General features: G+C 30.4%; 16 non-coding genes across 16 annotated transcripts; all 16 read left to right on the forward strand.

The window, feature by feature from the left end:
• The first annotated feature begins 18 nt into the window (after positions 1-18).
• On the forward strand, positions 19-92 carry TRNAT-CGU (transfer RNA threonine (anticodon CGU)). The gene has a single exon. It is a non-coding gene; the product is annotated as a tRNA-Thr (tRNA).
• Positions 93-1,539: 1,447 nt separating this feature from the next.
• On the forward strand, positions 1,540-1,613 carry TRNAT-AGU (transfer RNA threonine (anticodon AGU)). The gene has a single exon. It is a non-coding gene; the product is annotated as a tRNA-Thr (tRNA).
• A 1,958-nt stretch (positions 1,614-3,571) lies between these two features.
• On the forward strand, positions 3,572-3,645 carry TRNAT-AGU (transfer RNA threonine (anticodon AGU)). Its single transcript has one exon. It is a non-coding gene; the product is annotated as a tRNA-Thr (tRNA).
• Positions 3,646-4,083: 438 nt separating this feature from the next.
• Positions 4,084-4,156, forward strand: TRNAT-CGU (transfer RNA threonine (anticodon CGU)). Its single transcript has one exon. It is a non-coding gene; the product is annotated as a tRNA-Thr (tRNA).
• Positions 4,157-5,100: 944 nt separating this feature from the next.
• Positions 5,101-5,173, forward strand: TRNAT-CGU (transfer RNA threonine (anticodon CGU)). The gene has a single exon. It is a non-coding gene; the product is annotated as a tRNA-Thr (tRNA).
• A 2,461-nt stretch (positions 5,174-7,634) lies between these two features.
• TRNAT-AGU (transfer RNA threonine (anticodon AGU)) lies at positions 7,635-7,708 on the forward strand. Its single transcript has one exon. It is a non-coding gene; the product is annotated as a tRNA-Thr (tRNA).
• Positions 7,709-8,146: 438 nt separating this feature from the next.
• On the forward strand, positions 8,147-8,219 carry TRNAT-CGU (transfer RNA threonine (anticodon CGU)). Its single transcript has one exon. It is a non-coding gene; the product is annotated as a tRNA-Thr (tRNA).
• A 944-nt stretch (positions 8,220-9,163) lies between these two features.
• On the forward strand, positions 9,164-9,236 carry TRNAT-CGU (transfer RNA threonine (anticodon CGU)). The gene has a single exon. It is a non-coding gene; the product is annotated as a tRNA-Thr (tRNA).
• A 939-nt stretch (positions 9,237-10,175) lies between these two features.
• Positions 10,176-10,248, forward strand: TRNAT-AGU (transfer RNA threonine (anticodon AGU)). The gene has a single exon. It is a non-coding gene; the product is annotated as a tRNA-Thr (tRNA).
• Positions 10,249-11,699: 1,451 nt separating this feature from the next.
• Positions 11,700-11,772, forward strand: TRNAT-CGU (transfer RNA threonine (anticodon CGU)). The gene has a single exon. It is a non-coding gene; the product is annotated as a tRNA-Thr (tRNA).
• Positions 11,773-14,746: 2,974 nt separating this feature from the next.
• On the forward strand, positions 14,747-14,819 carry TRNAT-CGU (transfer RNA threonine (anticodon CGU)). The gene has a single exon. It is a non-coding gene; the product is annotated as a tRNA-Thr (tRNA).
• Positions 14,820-15,759: 940 nt separating this feature from the next.
• Positions 15,760-15,832, forward strand: TRNAT-CGU (transfer RNA threonine (anticodon CGU)). The gene has a single exon. It is a non-coding gene; the product is annotated as a tRNA-Thr (tRNA).
• Positions 15,833-16,262: 430 nt separating this feature from the next.
• Positions 16,263-16,336, forward strand: TRNAT-AGU (transfer RNA threonine (anticodon AGU)). Its single transcript has one exon. It is a non-coding gene; the product is annotated as a tRNA-Thr (tRNA).
• Positions 16,337-16,772: 436 nt separating this feature from the next.
• On the forward strand, positions 16,773-16,845 carry TRNAT-CGU (transfer RNA threonine (anticodon CGU)). Its single transcript has one exon. It is a non-coding gene; the product is annotated as a tRNA-Thr (tRNA).
• A 939-nt stretch (positions 16,846-17,784) lies between these two features.
• TRNAT-CGU (transfer RNA threonine (anticodon CGU)) lies at positions 17,785-17,857 on the forward strand. Its single transcript has one exon. It is a non-coding gene; the product is annotated as a tRNA-Thr (tRNA).
• A 429-nt stretch (positions 17,858-18,286) lies between these two features.
• TRNAT-AGU (transfer RNA threonine (anticodon AGU)) lies at positions 18,287-18,360 on the forward strand. Its single transcript has one exon. It is a non-coding gene; the product is annotated as a tRNA-Thr (tRNA).
• Positions 18,361-18,662: the final 302 nt, after the last annotated feature.

Here is an 18,662-nt window from a genome sequence, read left to right on the forward strand (position 1 = left end):
TTTTTTGTTATTGACGTTGGTGCTGTGGCTTAGTGGTTAAAGCGCCTGTCTCGTAAACAGGTAAATCCTGAGTTCAAATCTCAGCAGCACCTAACTGTTTTCTCCATGCTTTAAAAATAATTTTTATCAAACAAGTGTTGAATACAATTTAAGAATAAACGTCTGGTTCTATGAACTTTAGAATAAGTTATCATAAAATGAAATAAAATACTTGGTATTGTGACGATTTTTATAGAAATGCATTGACTGAAATAGCAAAAAAGAAAATTGACAAAAAACAAGATAGAGCCGAATGATCACTCTATTGTTGAATACAACTAATCCATTCTTCAGCAAGGTATATTTTAAAATTCTATGAATAGGGTAAACTTCAAATTAGAGAGGTGTTTTTGAATAAGTGAAGCGTCTTCATCTAAAGTTTTTGAGTAGAGAAGTCTGTGAACTTAGAAAAGAATATAAAAATGAAAAAACAATATTCTCTTGAACACCATAAAGAAAATTCTTTCTCATTTATGACTCAAGGGGGTGCTGTGGCTTAGCTGGTTAAAGCGCCTGTCTAGTAAACAGGAGATCCTGAGTACAACTCTCAGTAATGCCTTGCTTTTCTCTTTGTTATATAACAAATCAATTTCATTAGGTCCTATTCTGATACAATTAAAATATAAAAGTCTGATTCATCTTACTGTTGAACAGATCATCTTAAACCTCATAAAAACCCAAGTATTTTCAAGATTATAGAGAGAATACTGTTATTGCAAAATGGAAAGAAAACGTGTCAATGAGAAAGACGTAGATGACATTACTACCTTGATTTGAGCAATATTAATGCCTTCATGAAAATAAAATTGTAAAGTATTTAAGAAATGAAATTGGGTTTTATAAGAGTACCTGTTTATTAAAACATATCAATACTTGTTTAGTGATTGAGTATCTTTTTGTGTTTAAGATTACAGTACATATAAAGAAGAATTTATAGCATGAAACAAATTTTCATCATCAACAATAAATTATTTATGTATTTTTTGTTATTGACGTTGGTGCTGTGGATTAGTGGTTAAAGCGCCTGTCTCATATACAGAAGATCCTAAGTTCAAATCTGAGCAGCACCTAACTGTTTTCTCCATGCTTTAGGAATAATTTTCATCAAACAAGTGTTGAATACAATTTAAGAATACACGTCTGGTTCTATGAACTTTGGAATAAGTTATCTTAAAATAAAAAAAAATACTTGGTATTGTGAAGATTTTTGTAGGAATGCATTGACTGAAATAGCGAAAAGAAAATGACAAAGAACAAGATAGAGCTGTATGATCACTCTATTGTTGAATACAACTAATCCATTCTTCAGCAAGGTATATTTTAAAAATCTATGAATAGGGTAAACTTCAAATTAGAGAGGTGTTTGTGAACAAGTGAAGCATCTTCATCTAAAGTGTTTGAGTAGAGAAGTCTGTGAACTTAGCAAAGAATATAAAAATGAAAAAACAATATTCTCTTGAACACCATAAAGAAAAGTCTTTCTAAGACAAGACTCAAGGCGGTGTTGTGGCTTAGCTGGTTAAAGCGCCTGTCTAGTAAACAGGAGATCCTGAGTTCAACTCTCAGCAGCGCCTTGCTTTTCTCTTTGTTATATACCAAATCAATTTCATTAGGTCCTATTCTGATACAATTAAAATATAAAAGTCTGATTCATCTTACTGTTGAACAGATCATCTTAAACCTCATAAAAACCCAAGTATTTTCAAGATTATAGAGAAAATACTGTTAATGCAAAATGGAAAGAAAACGTGTCAATGAGAAAGACGTAGATGACATTACTACCTCAATTTGAGCAATATTAATGCCTTCATGAAAATAAAATTGTAAAGTATTTAAGAAATGAAATTGGGTTTTATAAGAGTACCTGTTTATTAAAACATATCAATACTTGTTTAGTGATTGAGTATCTTTTTGTGTTTAAGATTACAGTACATATAAAGCAGAATTTATAGCAGGAAACAAATTTTCATCATCAACAATAAATTATTTATGTATTTTTTGTTATTGAAGTTGGAGCTGTGGCTTACTGGTTAAAGCGCATGTCTCGTAAACAGGAAATCCTGAGTTCAAATCTCAGCAGCACCTAACTGTTTTCTCCATGCTTTAAAAATAATTTTTATCAAACAAGTGTTGAATACAATTTAAGAATAAATGTCTGGTTCTATGAACTTTAGAATAAGTTATCATAAAATGAAATAAAACACTTGGTATTGTGAAGATTTTTATAGAAATGCATTGACTGAAATAGCAAAACAAAAAAAGGGCAAAAAACAAGATAGAGCCGAATGATCACTCTATTGTTGAATACAACTAATCCATTCTTCAGCAAGGTATATTTTAAAATTCTATGAATAGGGTAAACTTCAAATTAGAGAGGTGTTTTTGAATAAGTGAAGCGTCTTCATCTAAAGTTTTTGAGTAGAGAAGTCTGTGAACTTAGAAAAGAATATAAAAATGAAAAAACAATATTCTCTTGAACACCATAAAGAAAATTCTTTCTCATTTATGACTCAATGGGGTGCTTTGGCTTAGCTGGTTAAAGCGCCTGTCTAGTAAACAGGAGATCCTGAGTACAACTCTCAGTAATGCCTTGCTTTTCTCTTTGTCATATAACAAATCAATTTCATTAGGTCCTATTCTGATACAATTAAAATATAAAAGTCTGATTCATCTTACTGTTGAACAGATCATCTTAAACCTCATAAAAACCCAAGTATTTTCAAGATTATAGAGAGAATACTGTTATTGCAAAATGGAAAGAAAACGTGTCAATGAGAAAGACGTAGATGACATTACTACCTTGATTTGAGCAATATTAATGCCTTCATGAAAATAAAATTGTAAAGTATTTAAGAAATGAAATTGGGTTTTATAACAGTACCTGTTTATTAAAACATATCAATACTTGTTTAGTGATTGAGTATCTTTTTGTGTTTAAGATTACAGTTCATATAAAGAAGAATTTATAGCATGAAACAAATTTTCATCATCAACAATAAATTATTTATGTATTTTTTGTTATTGACGTTGGTGCTGTGGATTAGTGGTTAAAGCGCCTGTCTCGTAAACAGAAGATCCTAAGTTCAAATCTGAGCAGCACCTAACTGTTTTCTCCATGCTTTAGGAATAATTTTCATCAAACAAGTGTTGAATACAATTTAAGAATACACGTCTGGTTCTATGAACTTTGGAATAAGTTATCTTAAAATGAAAAAAAATACTTGGTATTGTGAAGATTTTTGTAGGAATGCATTGACTGAAATAGCGAAAAGAAAATGACAAAGAACAAGATAGAGCTGTATGATCACTCTATTGTTGAATACAACTAATCCATTCTTCAGCAAGGTATATTTTAAAAATCTATGAATAGGGTAAACTTCAAATTAGAGAGGTGTTTGTGAACAAGTGAAGCATCTTCATCTAAAGTGTTTGAGTAGAGAAGTCTGTGAACTTAGCAAAGAATATAAAAATGAAAAAACAATATTCTCTTGAACACCATAAAGAAAAGTCTTTCTAAGACAAGACTCAAGGCGGTGCTGTGGCTTAGCTGGTTAAAGCGCCTGTCTAGTAAACAGGAGATCCTGAGTTCAACTCTCAGCAGCGCCTTGCTTTTCTCTTTGTTATATACCAAATCAATTTCATTAGGTCCTATTCTGATACAATTAAAATATAAAAGTCTGATTCATCTTACTGTTGAACAGATCATCTTAAACCTCATAAAAACCCAAGTATTTTCAAGATTATAGAGAGAATACTGTTATTGCAAAATGGAAAGAAAACGTGTCAATGAGAAAGACGTAGATGACATTACTACCTCAATTTGAGCAATATTAATGCCTTCATGAAAATAAAATTGTAAAGTATTTAAGAAATGAAATTGGGTTTTATAAGAGTACCTGTTTATTAAAACATATCAATACTTGTTTAGTGATTGAGTATCTTTTTGTGTTTAAGATTACAGTACATATAAAGCAGAATTTATAGCAGGAAACAAATTTTCATCATCAACAATAAATTATTTATGTATTTTTTGTTATTGAAGTTGGTGCTGTGGCTTACTGGTTAAAGCGCCTGTCTCGTAAACAGGAAATCCTGAGTTCAAATCTCAGCAGCACCTAACTGTTTTCTCCATGCTTTAAAAATAATTTTTATCAAACAAGTGTTGAATACAATTTAAGAATAAATGTCTGGTTCTATGAACTTTAGAATAAGTTATCATAAAATGAAATAAAACACTTGGTATTGTGAAGATTTTTATAGAAATGCATTGACTGAAATAGCAAAACAAAAAAAGGGCAAAAAACAAGATAGAGCCGAATGATCACTCTATTGTTGAATACAACTAATCCATTCTTCAGCAAGGTATATTTTAAAATTCTATGAATAGGGTAAACTTCAAATTAGAGAGGTGTTTTTGAATAAGTGAAGCGTCTTCATCTAAAGTTTTTGAGTAGAGAAGTCTGTGAACTTAGAAAAGAATATAAAAATGAAAAAACAATATTCTCTTGAACACCATAAAGAAAATTCTTTCTCATTTATGACTCAAGGGGGTGCTGTGGCTTAGCTGGTTAAAGCGCCTGTCTAGTAAACAGGAGATCCTGAGTACAACTCTCAGTAACGCCTTGCTTTTCTCTTTGTCATATAACAAATCAATTTCATTAGGTCCTATTCTGATACAATTAAAATATAAAAGTCTGATTCATCTTACTGTTGAACAGATCATCTTAAACCTCATAAAAACCCAAGTATTTTCAAGATGATAGAGAGAATACTGTTATTGCAAAATGGAAAGAAAACGTGTCAATGAGAAAGACGTAGATGACATTACTACCTTGCTTTGAGCAATATTAATGCCTTCATGAAAATAAAATTGTAAAGTATTTAAGAAATGAAATTGGGTTTTATAAGAGTACCTGTTTATTAAAACATATTAATACTTGTTTAGTGATTGAGTAACTTCTTGTGTTTAAGATTACAGTACATATAAAGAAAAATTTATAGCATGAAACAAATTTTCATCATCAACAATAAATTATTTATGTATTTTTTGTTATTGACGTTGGTGCTGTGGCTTAGTGGTTAAAGCGCCTGTCTCGTATACAGAAGATCCTGAGTTCAAATCTCAGCAGCACCTAACTGTTTTCTCCATGCTTTAAAAATAATTTTCATCAAACAAGTGTTGAATACAATTTAAGAATACACGTCTGGTTCTATGAACTTTGGAATAAGTTATCTTAAAATAAAAAAAAATACTTGGTATTGTGAAGATTTTTGTAGGAATGCATTGACTGAAATAGCGAAAAGAAAATGACAAAGAACAAGATAGAGCCGTATGATCACTCTATTGTTGAATACAACTAATCCATTCTACAGCAAGGTATATTTTAAAATTCTATGAATAGGGTAAACTTCAAATTAGAGAGGTGTTTGTGAACAAGTGAAGCATTTTCATCTAAAGTGTTTGAGTAGAGAAGTCTGTGAACTTAGAAAGAATATGAAAGTGAAAAAGCAGCATTCTCTTGAACACCATAAAGAAAAGTCTTTCAAAGTTAAGACTCAAGGGGGTGCTGTGGCTTCGCTGGTTAAAGCGCCTGTCTAGTAAACAGGAGCTCTTGAGTTCAACTCTCAGCAGCGCCTTGCTTTTCTCTTTGTTATATACCAAATCAATTTCATTAGGTCCTATTCTGATACAATTAAAATATAAAAGTCTGATTCATCTTACTGTTGAACAGATCATCTTAAACCTCATAAAAACCCAAGTATTTTCAAGATTATAGAGAAAATACTGTTAATGCAAAATGGAAAGAAAACGTGTCAATGAGAAAGACGTAGATGACATTACTACCTCAATTTGAGCAATATTAATGCCTTCATGAAAATAAAATTGTAAAGTATTTAAGAAATGAAATTGGGTTTTATAAGAGTACCTGTTTATTAAAACATATCAATACTTGTTTAGTGATTGAGTATCTTTTTGTGTTTAAGATTACAGTACATATAAAGCAGAATTTATAGCAGGAAACAAATTTTCATCATCAACAATAAATTATTTATGTATTTTTTGTTATTGAAGTTGGAGCTGTGGCTTACTGGTTAAAGCGCATGTCTCGTAAACAGGAAATCCTGAGTTCAAATCTCAGCAGCACCTAACTGTTTTCTCCATGCTTTAAAAATAATTTTTATCAAACAAGTGTTGAATACAATTTAAGAATAAATGTCTGGTTCTATGAACTTTAGAATAAGTTATCATAAAATGAAATAAAACACTTGGTATTGTGAAGATTTTTATAGAAATGCATTGACTGAAATAGCAAAACAAAAAAAGGGCAAAAAACAAGATAGAGCCGAATGATCACTCTATTGTTGAATACAACTAATCCATTCTTCAGCAAGGTATATTTTAAAATTCTATGAATAGGGTAAACTTCAAATTAGAGAGGTGTTTTTGAATAAGTGAAGCGTCTTCATCTAAAGTTTTTGAGTAGAGAAGTCTGTGAACTTAGAAAAGAATATAAAAATGAAAAAACAATATTCTCTTGAACACCATAAAGAAAATTCTTTCTCATTTATGACTCAATGGGGTGCTTTGGCTTAGCTGGTTAAAGCGCCTGTCTAGTAAACAGGAGATCCTGAGTACAACTCTCAGTAATGCCTTGCTTTTCTCTTTGTAATATAACAAATCAATTTCATTAGGTCCTATTCTGATACAATTAAAATATAAAAGTCTGATTCATCTTACTGTTGAACAGATCATCTTAAACCTCATAAAAACCCAAGTATTTTCAAGATTATAGAGAGAATACTGTTATTGCAAAATGGAAAGAAAACGTGTCAATGAGAAAGACGTAGATGACATTACTACCTTGATTTGAGCAATATTAATGCCTTCATGAAAATAAAATTGTAAAGTATTTAAGAAATGAAATTGGGTTTTATAAGAGTATCTGTTTATTAAAACATATCAATACTTGTTTAGTGATTGAGTATCTTTTTGTGTTTAAGATTACAGTTCATATAAAGAAGAATTTATAGCATGAAACAAATTTTCATCATCAACAATAAATTATTTATGTATTTTTTGTTATTGACGTTGGTGCTGTGGATTAGTGGTTAAAGCGCCTGTCTCGTAAACAGAAGATCCTAAGTTCAAATCTGAGCAGCACCTAACTGTTTTCTCCATGCTTTAGGAATAATTTTCATCAAACAAGTGTTGAATACAATTTAAGAATACACGTCTGGTTCTATGAACTTTGGAATAAGTTATCTTAAAATGAAAAAAAATACTTGGTATTGTGAAGATTTTTGTAGGAATGCATTGACTGAAATAGCGAAAAGAAAATGACAAAGAACAAGATAGAGCTGTATGATCACTCTATTGTTGAATACAACTAATCCATTCTTCAGCAAGGTATATTTTAAAAATCTATGAATAGGGTAAACTTCAAATTAGAGAGGTGTTTGTGAACAAGTGAAGCATCTTCATCTAAAGTGTTTGAGTAGAGAAGTCTGTGAACTTAGCAAAGAATATAAAAATGAAAAAACAATATTCTCTTGAACACCATAAAGAAAAGTCTTTCTAAGACAAGACTCAAGGCGGTGCTGTGGCTTAGCTGGTTAAAGCGCCTGTCTAGTAAACAGGAGATCCTGAGTTCAACTCTCAGCAGCGCCTTGCTTTTCTCTTTGTTATATACCAAATCAATTTCATTAGGTCCTATTCTGATACAATTAAAATATAAAAGTCTGATTCATCTTACTGTTGAACAGATCATCTTAAACCTCATAAAAACCCAAGTATTTTCAAGATTATAGAGAGAATACTGTTATTGCAAAATGGAAAGAAAACGTGTCAATGAGAAAGACGTAGATGACATTACTACCTCAATTTGAGCAATATTAATGCCTTCATGAAAATAAAATTGTAAAGTATTTAAGAAATGAAATTGGGTTTTATAAGAGTACCTGTTTATTAAAACATATCAATACTTGTTTAGTGATTGAGTATCTTTTTGTGTTTAAGATTACAGTACATATAAAGCAGAATTTATAGCAGGAAACAAATTTTCATCATCAACAATAAATTATTTATGTATTTTTTGTTATTGAAGTTGGTGCTGTGGCTTACTGGTTAAAGCGCCTGTCTCGTAAACAGGAAATCCTGAGTTCAAATCTCAGCAGCACCTAACTGTTTTCTCCATGCTTTAAAAATAATTTTTATCAAACAAGTGTTGAATACAATTTAAGAATAAATGTCTGGTTCTATGAACTTTAGAATAAGTTATCATAAAATGAAATAAAACACTTGGTATTGTGAAGATTTTTATAGAAATGCATTGACTGAAATAGCAAAACAAAAAAAGGGCAAAAAACAAGATAGAGCCGAATGATCACTCTATTGTTGAATACAACTAATCCATTCTTCAGCAAGGTATATTTTAAAATTCTATGAATAGGGTAAACTTCAAATTAGAGAGGTGTTTTTGAATAAGTGAAGCGTCTTCATCTAAAGTTTTTGAGTAGAGAAGTCTGTGAACTTAGAAAAGAATATAAAAATGAAAAAACAATATTCTCTTGAACACCATAAAGAAAATTCTTTCTCATTTATGACTCAAGGGGGTGCTGTGGCTTAGCTGGTTAAAGCGCCTGTCTAGTAAACAGGAGATCCTGAGTACAACTCTCAGTAACGCCTTGCTTTTCTCTTTGTCATATAACAAATCAATTTCATTAGGTCCTATTCTGATACAATTAAAATATAAAAGTCTGATTCATCTTACTGTTGAACAGATCATCTTAAACCTCATAAAAACCCAAGTATTTTCAAGATGATAGAGAGAATACTGTTATTGCAAAATGGAAAGAAAACGTGTCAATGAGAAAGACGTAGATGACATTACTACCTTGCTTTGAGCAATATTAATGCCTTCATGAAAATAAAATTGTAAAGTATTTAAGAAATGAAATTGGGTTTTATAAGAGTACCTGTTTATTAAAACATATTAATACTTGTTTAGTGATTGAGTAACTTCTTGTGTTTAAGATTACAGTACATATAAAGAAAAATTTATAGCATGAAACAAATTTTCATCATCAACAATAAATTATTTATGTATTTTTTGTTATTGACGTTGGTGCTGTGGCTTAGTGGTTAAAGCGCCTGTCTCGTATACAGAAGATCCTGAGTTCAAATCTCAGCAGCACCTAACTGTTTTCTCCATGCTTTAAAAATAATTTTCATCAAACAAGTGTTGAATACAATTTAAGAATACACGTCTGGTTCTATGAACTTTGGAATAAGTTATCTTAAAATAAAAAAAAATACTTGGTATTGTGAAGATTTTTGTAGGAATGCATTGACTGAAATAGCGAAAAGAAAATGAAAAAGAACAAGATAGAGCCGTATGATCACTCTATTGTTGAATACAACTAATCCATTCTACAGCAAGGTATATTTTAAAATTCTATGAATAGGGTAAACTTCAAATTAGAGAGGTGTTTGTGAACAAGTGAAGCATTTTCATCTAAAGTGTTTGAGTAGAGAAGTCTGTGAACTTAGAAAGAATATGAAAGTGAAAAAGCAGCATTCTCTTGAACACCATAAAGAAAAGTCTTTCAAAGTTAAGACTCAAGGGGGTGCTGTGGCTTCGCTGGTTAAAGCGCCTGTCTAGTAAACAGGAGCTCTTGAGTTCAACTCTCAGCAGCACCTTGCTTTTCTCTTCGTTATATAACAAATCAATTTCATTAGGTCCTATTCTGATACAATTAAAATATAAGTCTGATTCATCTTACTGTTGAACAGATCATCTTAAACCTCATAAAAACCCAAGTATTTTCAACATTATATAGTGAATACTGTTATTGCAAAATGGAAAGAAAACGTGTCAATGAGAAAGACGTAGATGACATTACTACCTCGATTTGAGCAATATTAATGCCTTCATGAAAATAAAATTGTAAAGTATTTAAGAAATTAAATTGGGTTTTATAAGAGTACCTGTTTATTAAAACATATTAATACTTGTTTAGTGATTGAGTAACTTCTTGTGTTTAAGATTACAGTACATATAAAGAAAAATTTATAGCATGAAACAAATTTTCATCATCAACAATAAATTATTTATGTATTTTTTGTTATTGAGGTTGGTGCTGTGGCTTAGTGGTTAAAGCGCCTGTCTAGTAAACAGGAGCTCTTGAGTTCAACTCTCAGCAGCACCTTGCTTTTCTCTTCGTTATATAACAAATCAATTTCATTAGGTCCTATTCTGATACAATTAAAATATAAGTCTGATTCATCTTACTGTTGAACAGATCATCTTAAACCTCATAAAAACCCAAGTATTTTCAACATTATATAGTGAATACTGTTATTGCAAAATGGAAAGAAAACGTGTCAATGAGAAAGACGTAGATGACATTACTACCTCGATTTGAGCAATATTAATGCCTTCATGAAAATAAAATTGTAAAGTATTTAAGAAATTAAATTGGGTTTTATAAGAGTACCTGTTTATTAAAACATATTAATACTTGTTTAGTGATTGAGTAACTTCTTGTGTTTAAGATTACAGTACATATAAAGAAGAATTTATAGCAGGAAACAAATTTTCATCATCAACAATAAATTATTTATGTATTTTTTGTTATTGAAGTTGGTGCTGTGGCTTAGTGGTTAAAGGGCCTGTCTCGTAAATAGGAGATCCTGAGTTCAAATCTGAGCAGCACCTAACTGTTTTCTCCATGCTTTAGGAATAATTTTCATAAAACAAGTGTTGAATACAATTTAAGAATAAACGTCTGGTTCTATGAACTTTAGAATAAGTTATCATAAAATGAAATAAAATACTTGGTATTGTGAAGATTTTTATAGGAATGCATTGACTGAAATAGCGAAAAGAAAATGACAAAGAACGAGATAGAGTCGAATGATCACTCTATTGTTGAATACAACTAATCCATTCTTCAGCAAGGTATATTTTAAAATTCTATGAATAGGGTAAACTTCAAATTAGAGAGGTGTTTTTGAATAAGTGAAGCGTCTTCATCTAAAGTGTTTGAGTAGAGAAGTCTGTGAACTCAGCAAAGAATATAAAAATGAAAAAACAAAATTCTCTTGAACACCATAAAGAAAAGTCTTTCTAAGTCAAGACTCAAGGCGGTGCTGTGGCTTAGCTGGTTAAAGCGCCTGTCTAGTAAACAGGAGATCATGAGTACAACTCTCAGTAACGCCTTGCTTTTCTCTTTGTCATATAACAAATCAATTTCATTAGGTCCTATTCCGATACAATTAAAATATAAAAGTCTGATTCATCTTACTGTTGAACAGATCATCTTAAACCTCATAAAAACCCAAGTATTTTCAAGATTATAGAGAGAATACTGTTATTGCAAAATCGAAAGAAAACGTGTCAATGAGAAAGACGTAGATGACATTACTACCTCAATTTGAGCAATATTAATGCCTTCATGAAAATAAAATTGTAAAGTATTTAAGAAATGAAATTGGGTTTTATAAGAGTACCTGTTTATTAACACATATCAATACTTGTTTAGTGATTGAGTATATTTTTGTGTTTAAGATTACAGTACATATAAAGCAGAATTTATAGCAGGAAACAAATTTTCATCATCAACAATAAATTATTTATGTATTTTTTGTTATTGAAGTTGGTGCTGTGGCTTAGTGGTTAAAGCGCCTGTCTCGTAAACAGGAAATCCTGAGTTCAAATCTCAGCAGCACCTAACTCTTTTCTCCATGCTTTAAAAATAATTTTTATCAAACAAGTGTTGAATACAATTTAAGAATAAATGTCTGGTTCTATGAACTTTAGAATAAGTTATCATAAAATGAAATAAAACACTTGGTATTGTGAAGATTTTTATAGAAATGCATTGACTGAAATAGCAAAAAAAAAAATGACAAAAAACAAGATAGAGCCGAATGATCACTCTATTGTTGAATACAACTAATCCATTCTTCAGCAAGGTATATTTTATAATTCTATGAATAGGGTAAACTTCAAATTAGAGAGGTGTTTTTGAATAAGTGAAGCATCTTCATCTAAAGTTTTTGAGTAGAGAAGTCTGTGAACTTGGAAAAGAATATAAAAATGAAAAAACAATATTCTCTTGAACACCATAAAGAAAATTCTTTCTCATTTATGACTCAAGGGGGTGCTGTGGCTTAGCTGGTTAAAGCGCCTGTCTAGTAAACAGGAGATCCTGAGTACAACTCTCAGTAACGCCTTGCTTTTCTCTTTGTTATATAACAAATCAATTTCATTAGGTCCTATTCTGATACAATTAAAATATAAAAGTCTGATTCATCTTACTGTTGAACAGATCATCTTAAACCTCATAAAAACCCAAGTATTTTCAAGATTATAGAGAGAATACTGTTATTGCAAAATGGAAAGAAAACGTGTCAATGAGAAAGACATAGATGACATTACTACCTTGATTTGAGCAATATTAATGCCTTCATGAAAATAAAATTGTAAAGTATTTAAAATATGAAATTGGGTTTTATAAGAGTACCTGTTTATTAAAACATATCAATACTTGTTTAGTGATTGAGTATCTTTTTGTGTTTAAGATTACAGTACATATAAAGAAGAATTTATAGCATGAAACAAATTTTCATCATCAACAATAAATTATTTGTGTATTTTTTGTTATTGACGTTGGTGCTGTGGATTAGTGGTTAAAGCGCCTGTCTCGTATACAGAAGATCCTGAGTTCAAATCTGAGCAGCACCTAACTGTTTTCTCCATGCTTTAGGAATAATTTTCATCAAACAAGTGTTAAATACTATTTAAGAATACACGTCTGGTTCTATGAACTTTGGAATAAGTTATCTTAAAATTAAAAAAAAGTACTTGGTATTGTGAAGATTTTTGTAGGAATGCATTGACTGAAATAGCGAAAAGAAAATGACAAAGAACAAGATAGAGCCGTATGATCACTCTATTGTTGAATACAACTAATCCATTCTTCAGCAAGGTATATTTTAAAAATCTATGAATAGGGTAAACTTCAAATTAGAGAGGTGTTTGTGAACAAGTGAAGCATCTTCATCTAAAGTGTTTGAGTAGAGAAGTCTGTGAACTTAGAAAAGAATATAAAAATGAAAAAACAATATTCTCTTGAACACCATAAAGAAAAGTCTTTCAAAGTTAAGACTCAAGGGGGTGCTGTGGCTTAGCTGGTTAAAGCGCGTGTCTAGTAATCAGGAGATCCTGAGTTCAACTCTTAGCAGCTCCTTGCTTTTCTCTTTGTTATATAACAAATCAATTGAATTAGGTCCTATTCTGATACAAATATAATATAAACATCTGATTCATCTTACTGTTGAACAGATCATCTTAAACCTCATAAAAACCCAAATATTTTCAAGATTATATATTGAATACTGTTATTGTAAAATGGAAAGAAAATGTGTCAATGAGAAAGACGAAGATGACATTACTACCTCGATTTGAGCAATATTAATGCCTTCAGGAAAATAAAATTGTAAAGTATTCAAGAAATGAAATTGGATTTTATAAGAGTTCCTGTTTATTACAACATAATAATACTTGTTTAGTGATTGAGTATCTTTTTGTGTTTAAGATTACAGTACATATCAAGAAGAATTTATACCAGGAAACAAATTTTCATCATGAGCAATGAATTATTTATGTATTTTCTTTTTATTGTAGTTGGTTCTGTGGCTTAATGGTTAACGCGCCTGTCTCGTAAACAGGAAATCCTGAGTTCAAATCTCAACAGCACCTAACTGTTTTCTCCATGCTTTAGGAATAATTTTCACAAAACAAGTGTTGAATACAATTTAAGAATAAAAGTCTGGTTCTATGAACTTTAGAATAAGTTATCATAAAATGAAATAAAATACTTGGTATTGTGAAGATTTTTATAGGAATGCATTGACTGAAATAGCGAAAAGAAAATGACAAAGATCAAGATAGAGCCGAATGATCACTCTGTTGTTGAATACAACTAATCCATTCTTCAGCAAGGTATATTTTAAAATTCTATGAATAGGGTAAACTTCAAATTAGAGAGGTGTTTTTGAATAAGTGAAGCGTCTTCATCTAAAGTGTTTGAGTAGAGAAGTCTGTGAACTTAGAAAAGAATATAAAAATGAAAAAAACTATATTCTCTTGAACACCATAAAGAAAAGTCTTTCTAAGTTAAGACTCAAGGTGGTGCTGTGGCTTAGCTGGTTAAAGCGCCTGTCTCGTAAACAGGAGATCCTGTGTTCAACTCTCAACAACGCCTTGCTTTTCTCTTTGTTATATAACAAATCAATTTCATTAGGTCCTATTCTGATACAATTAAAATATAAAAGTCTGATTCATCTTACTGTTGAACAGATCATCTTAAACCTCATAAAAACCCAAGTATTTTTAAGATTATAGAGAGAATACTGGTATTGAAAAATAAAAAAAGACATCTATAAGAAAGACGTAGATGACATTACTACCTCAATTTGAGCAATATTAATGCCTTCATTAAAATAAAATTGTAAAGTATTCGAGAAATGAAATTGGGTTTTATAAGAGTACCTGTTTATTAAAACATATTAATACTTGCTTAGTGATTGAGTATCTTTTTGTGTTTAAGATTACAGTACATATAAAGAAGAATTTATAGCATGAAACAAATTTTCATCATCAACAATAAATTATTTATGTATTTTTTTGTTATTGACGTTGGTGCTGTGGCTTAGTGGTTAAAGCGCCTGTCTCGTATACAGAAGATCCTGAGTTCAAATCTGAGCAGCACCTAACTGTTTTCTCCATGCTTTAGGAATAATTTTCATAAAACAAGTGTTGAATACAATTTAAGAATAAACGTCTGGTTCTATGAACTTTTGAATAAGTTATCTTAAAATGTAAAAAAAACTTGGTATTGTGAAGATTTTTGTAGGAATGCATTCACTGAAATAGTAAAAAGAAAATGACAAAGAACAAGATAGAGCCGTATGATCACTCTATTGTTGAATACAACTAATCCATTCTTCAGCAAGGTATATTTTAAAATTCTATGAATAGGGTAAAATTCAAATTAGAGAGGTGTTTTTGAACAAGTGAAGCGTCTTCATCTAAAGTGTTTGAGTAGAGAAGTCTGTGAACTTAGGAAAGAATATGAAAGTGAAAAAGCAATATTCTCTTGAACACCATAAAGAAAAGTCTTTCAAAGTTGTGACCCAAGGAGATGCTGTGGAATAGCTGGTTAAAGTGCCTGTCTAGTAAACAGGAGATCCTGAGTTCAACTCTAAGCAGCGCCTTGCTTTTCTCTTTGTTATATAACAAATCAATTTCATTAGGTCCTATTCTGATACAATTAAAATATAAAAGTCTGATTCATCTTACTGTTGAACAGATCATCTTAAACCTCATAAAAACCCAAGTATTTTCAAGATTATAGAGTGAATACTGTTATTGCAAAATAAAAAAAGACATATCTATGAGAAAGACGTAGATGACATTACTACCTCGATTTGAGCAATATTAATGCCTTCATGAAAATAAAATTGTAAAGTATTCGAGAAATGAAATTGGGTTTTATAAGAGTACCTGTTTATTAAAACATATTAATGCTTGTTTAGTGATTGAGTATCTTTTTGTGTTTATTATTACAGTACATATAAAGAAGAATTTATAGCAGGAAACACATTTTCATCATCAACAATAAATTATTTATGTATTTCTTGTTATTGACGTTGGTGCTGTGGCTTAGTTGTTAAAGTGCCTATCTCGTAAACAGGAAATCCTGAGTTCAAATCTCAGCAGCACCTAACTGTTTTCTACATGCTTTAGGAATAATTTTCATCAAACAAGTGTTGAATTCAATTTAAGAATAAACATTTGGTTCTATGAACTTTAGAATAAGTTATCATAAAATGAAATAAAATACTTGGTATTGTGAAGAATTTTATAGCAATGCATTGACTGAAATAGCAAAAAGAGAATGACAAAGGACAAGATAGAGCCGAATGATCACTCTATTGTTGAATACAACTAATACATTCTTCAGCAAGGTATATTTTAAAATTCTATGAATAGGGTAAAATTCAAATTAGAGAGGTGTTTTTGAACAAGTGAAGCGTCTTCATCTAAAGTGTTTGAGTAGAGAAGTCTGTGAACTTAGAAAAGAATATGAAAGTAAAAAAGCAATATTCTCTTGAACACCATAAAGAAAAGTCTTTCAAAGTTAGGACTCGAGGGGGTGCTGTGGCTTAGCTGGTTAAAGTGCCTGTCTAGTAAACAGGAGATCCTGAGGTCAACTCTCAGCAGCGCCTTGCTTTTCTCTTTGTTATATAACAAATCAATTTCATTAGGTCCTATTCTGATACAATTAAAATATAAAAGTCTGATTCATCTTACTGTTGAACAGATCATCTTAAACCTCATAAAAACCCAAGTATTTTCAAGATTATAGAGTGAATACTGGTTTTGCAAAATAAAAAAAGACATATCTATGAGAAAGACGTAGATGACATTACTATCTCAATTTGAGCAATATTAATGCATTCATGAAAAAAAATTGTAAAGTATTCAAGAAATGAAATTGGTTTTTATAAGAGTACCTGATTATTAAAACATATTAATACTTGTTTAGTGATTGAGTATCTTTTTGTGTTTTATATTACAGTACGTATAAAGAAGAATTTATAGCAGGAAACAAATTTTCATCATCAACAATAAACTATTTATGTATTTTTTGTTATTGACGTTGGTCCTGTGGCTTAGTGGTTATAGCGCCTGTCTCGTAAACAGGAAGTCCTGAGTTCTAATCTCAGCAGCACCTAACTGTTTTCTCCATGCTTTAGGAATAATTTTCATCAAACAAGTGTTGAATACAATTTAAGAATAAATGCCTGGTTCTATGAACTTTAGAATAAGTTATCATAAAATGAAATAAAATACTTAGTATTGTGAAGATTTTTATAGAAATGCATTGACTGAAATAGCGAAAAAAAATGACAAAAAACAAGATAGAGCCGAATGATCACTCTATTGTTGAATACAACTAATCCATTCTTCAGCAAGGTATATTTTAAAATTCTATGAATAGGGTAAACTTCAAATTAGAGAGGTGTTTTTGAATAAGTGAAGCGTCTTCATCTAAAGTTTTTGAGTAGAGAAGTCTGTGAACTTAGAAAAGAATATAAAAATGAAAAAAAAATATTCTCTTGAACACCATAATGAAAAGTCTTTCTCATTTATGACTCAAGGGGGTGCTGTGGTTTAGCTGGTTAAAGCGCCTACATAGTAAAAAGGAGATCATGAGTTCAACTCTCAGCAGCGCCTTGCTTTTCTCTTTGTAATATAACAAATCAATTTCATTAGGTCCTATTCTGATACAATTAAAATATTATAGTCTGATTCATCTTACTGTTGAACAGATCATCTTAAACCTCATAAAAATCCAAGTATTTTCAAGATTATAGAGTGAATACTGTTATTGCAAAATAAAAAAGACATATCTATGAGAAAGACGTAGATGACATTACCACCTCAATTTGAGCAATATTAAAGCATTCATTAGAAAAAAATTGTAAAGTATTCAAGAAATTAAATTGGGTTTTATAAGAGTACCTGTTTATTAAAACATATTAATACTTGCTTAGTGATTGAGTATCTTTTTGTGTTTAAGATTACAGTACATATAAAGAAGAATTTATAGAAGGAAACACATTTTCATCATCGACAATAAATTATTTATGTATTTTTTGTTATTGAAGTTGGAGCTGTGGCTCAGTGGTTAAAGCGCCTGTCTCGTAAACAGGAGATCCTGAGTTCAAATCTCAGCAGCACCTAACTGTTTTCTCCATGCTTTAAGAATAATTTTTATCAAACAAGTGTTGAATACAATTTATGAATAAAAGTCTGGTTCTATGAACTTTAGAATAAGTTATCTTAAAATTAAAAAAAATACTTGGTATTGTGAAGATTTTTGTAGGAATGCAATGACTGAAATAGAGAAAAGAAAATGACAAAGAACAAGATAGAGCCGTATGATCACTCTATTGTTGAATACAACTAATCCATTCTTCAGCAAGGTATATTTTAAAATTCTATGCATAGGGTAAAATTGAAATTAGAGAGGTGTTTGTGAACAAGTGAAGGATTTTCACCTAAAGTGTTTGAGTAGAGAAGTCTGTGAACTTAGAAAGAATATGAAAGTGAAAAAGCAACATTCTCTTGAACACCATAAAGAAAAGTCTTTCAAAGTTAAGACTCAAGGGGGTGCTGTGGCTTTGCTGGTTAAAGCGCCTGTCTAGTAAACAGGAGATCCTGAGTTCAACTCTCAGCAGCACCTTGCTTTTCTCTTTGTTATATAACAAATCAATTTAATTAGCTCCTATTCTGACACAATTAAAATATAAAAGTCTTATTCATCTTACTGTTGAACAGATCATCTTAAACCTCATAAAAACCCCAAGTATTTTCAAGATTTTATAGTGAATACTCTTATTGCAAAATGGAAAGAAAACGTGTCAATGAGAAAGACTTAGATTAAATTACTACCTCGATTTGAGCAATATTAATGCCTTCATGAAAATAAAGTTCTTAAGTATTTAAGAAATGAAATTGGGTTTTATAAGAGTACCTGTTTATTAA

Source organism: Lissotriton helveticus, chromosome 4_1, assembly GCF_964261635.1.
Source record: "Lissotriton helveticus chromosome 4_1, aLisHel1.1, whole genome shotgun sequence".
NCBI lineage: Eukaryota > Metazoa > Chordata > Amphibia > Caudata > Salamandridae > Lissotriton > Lissotriton helveticus.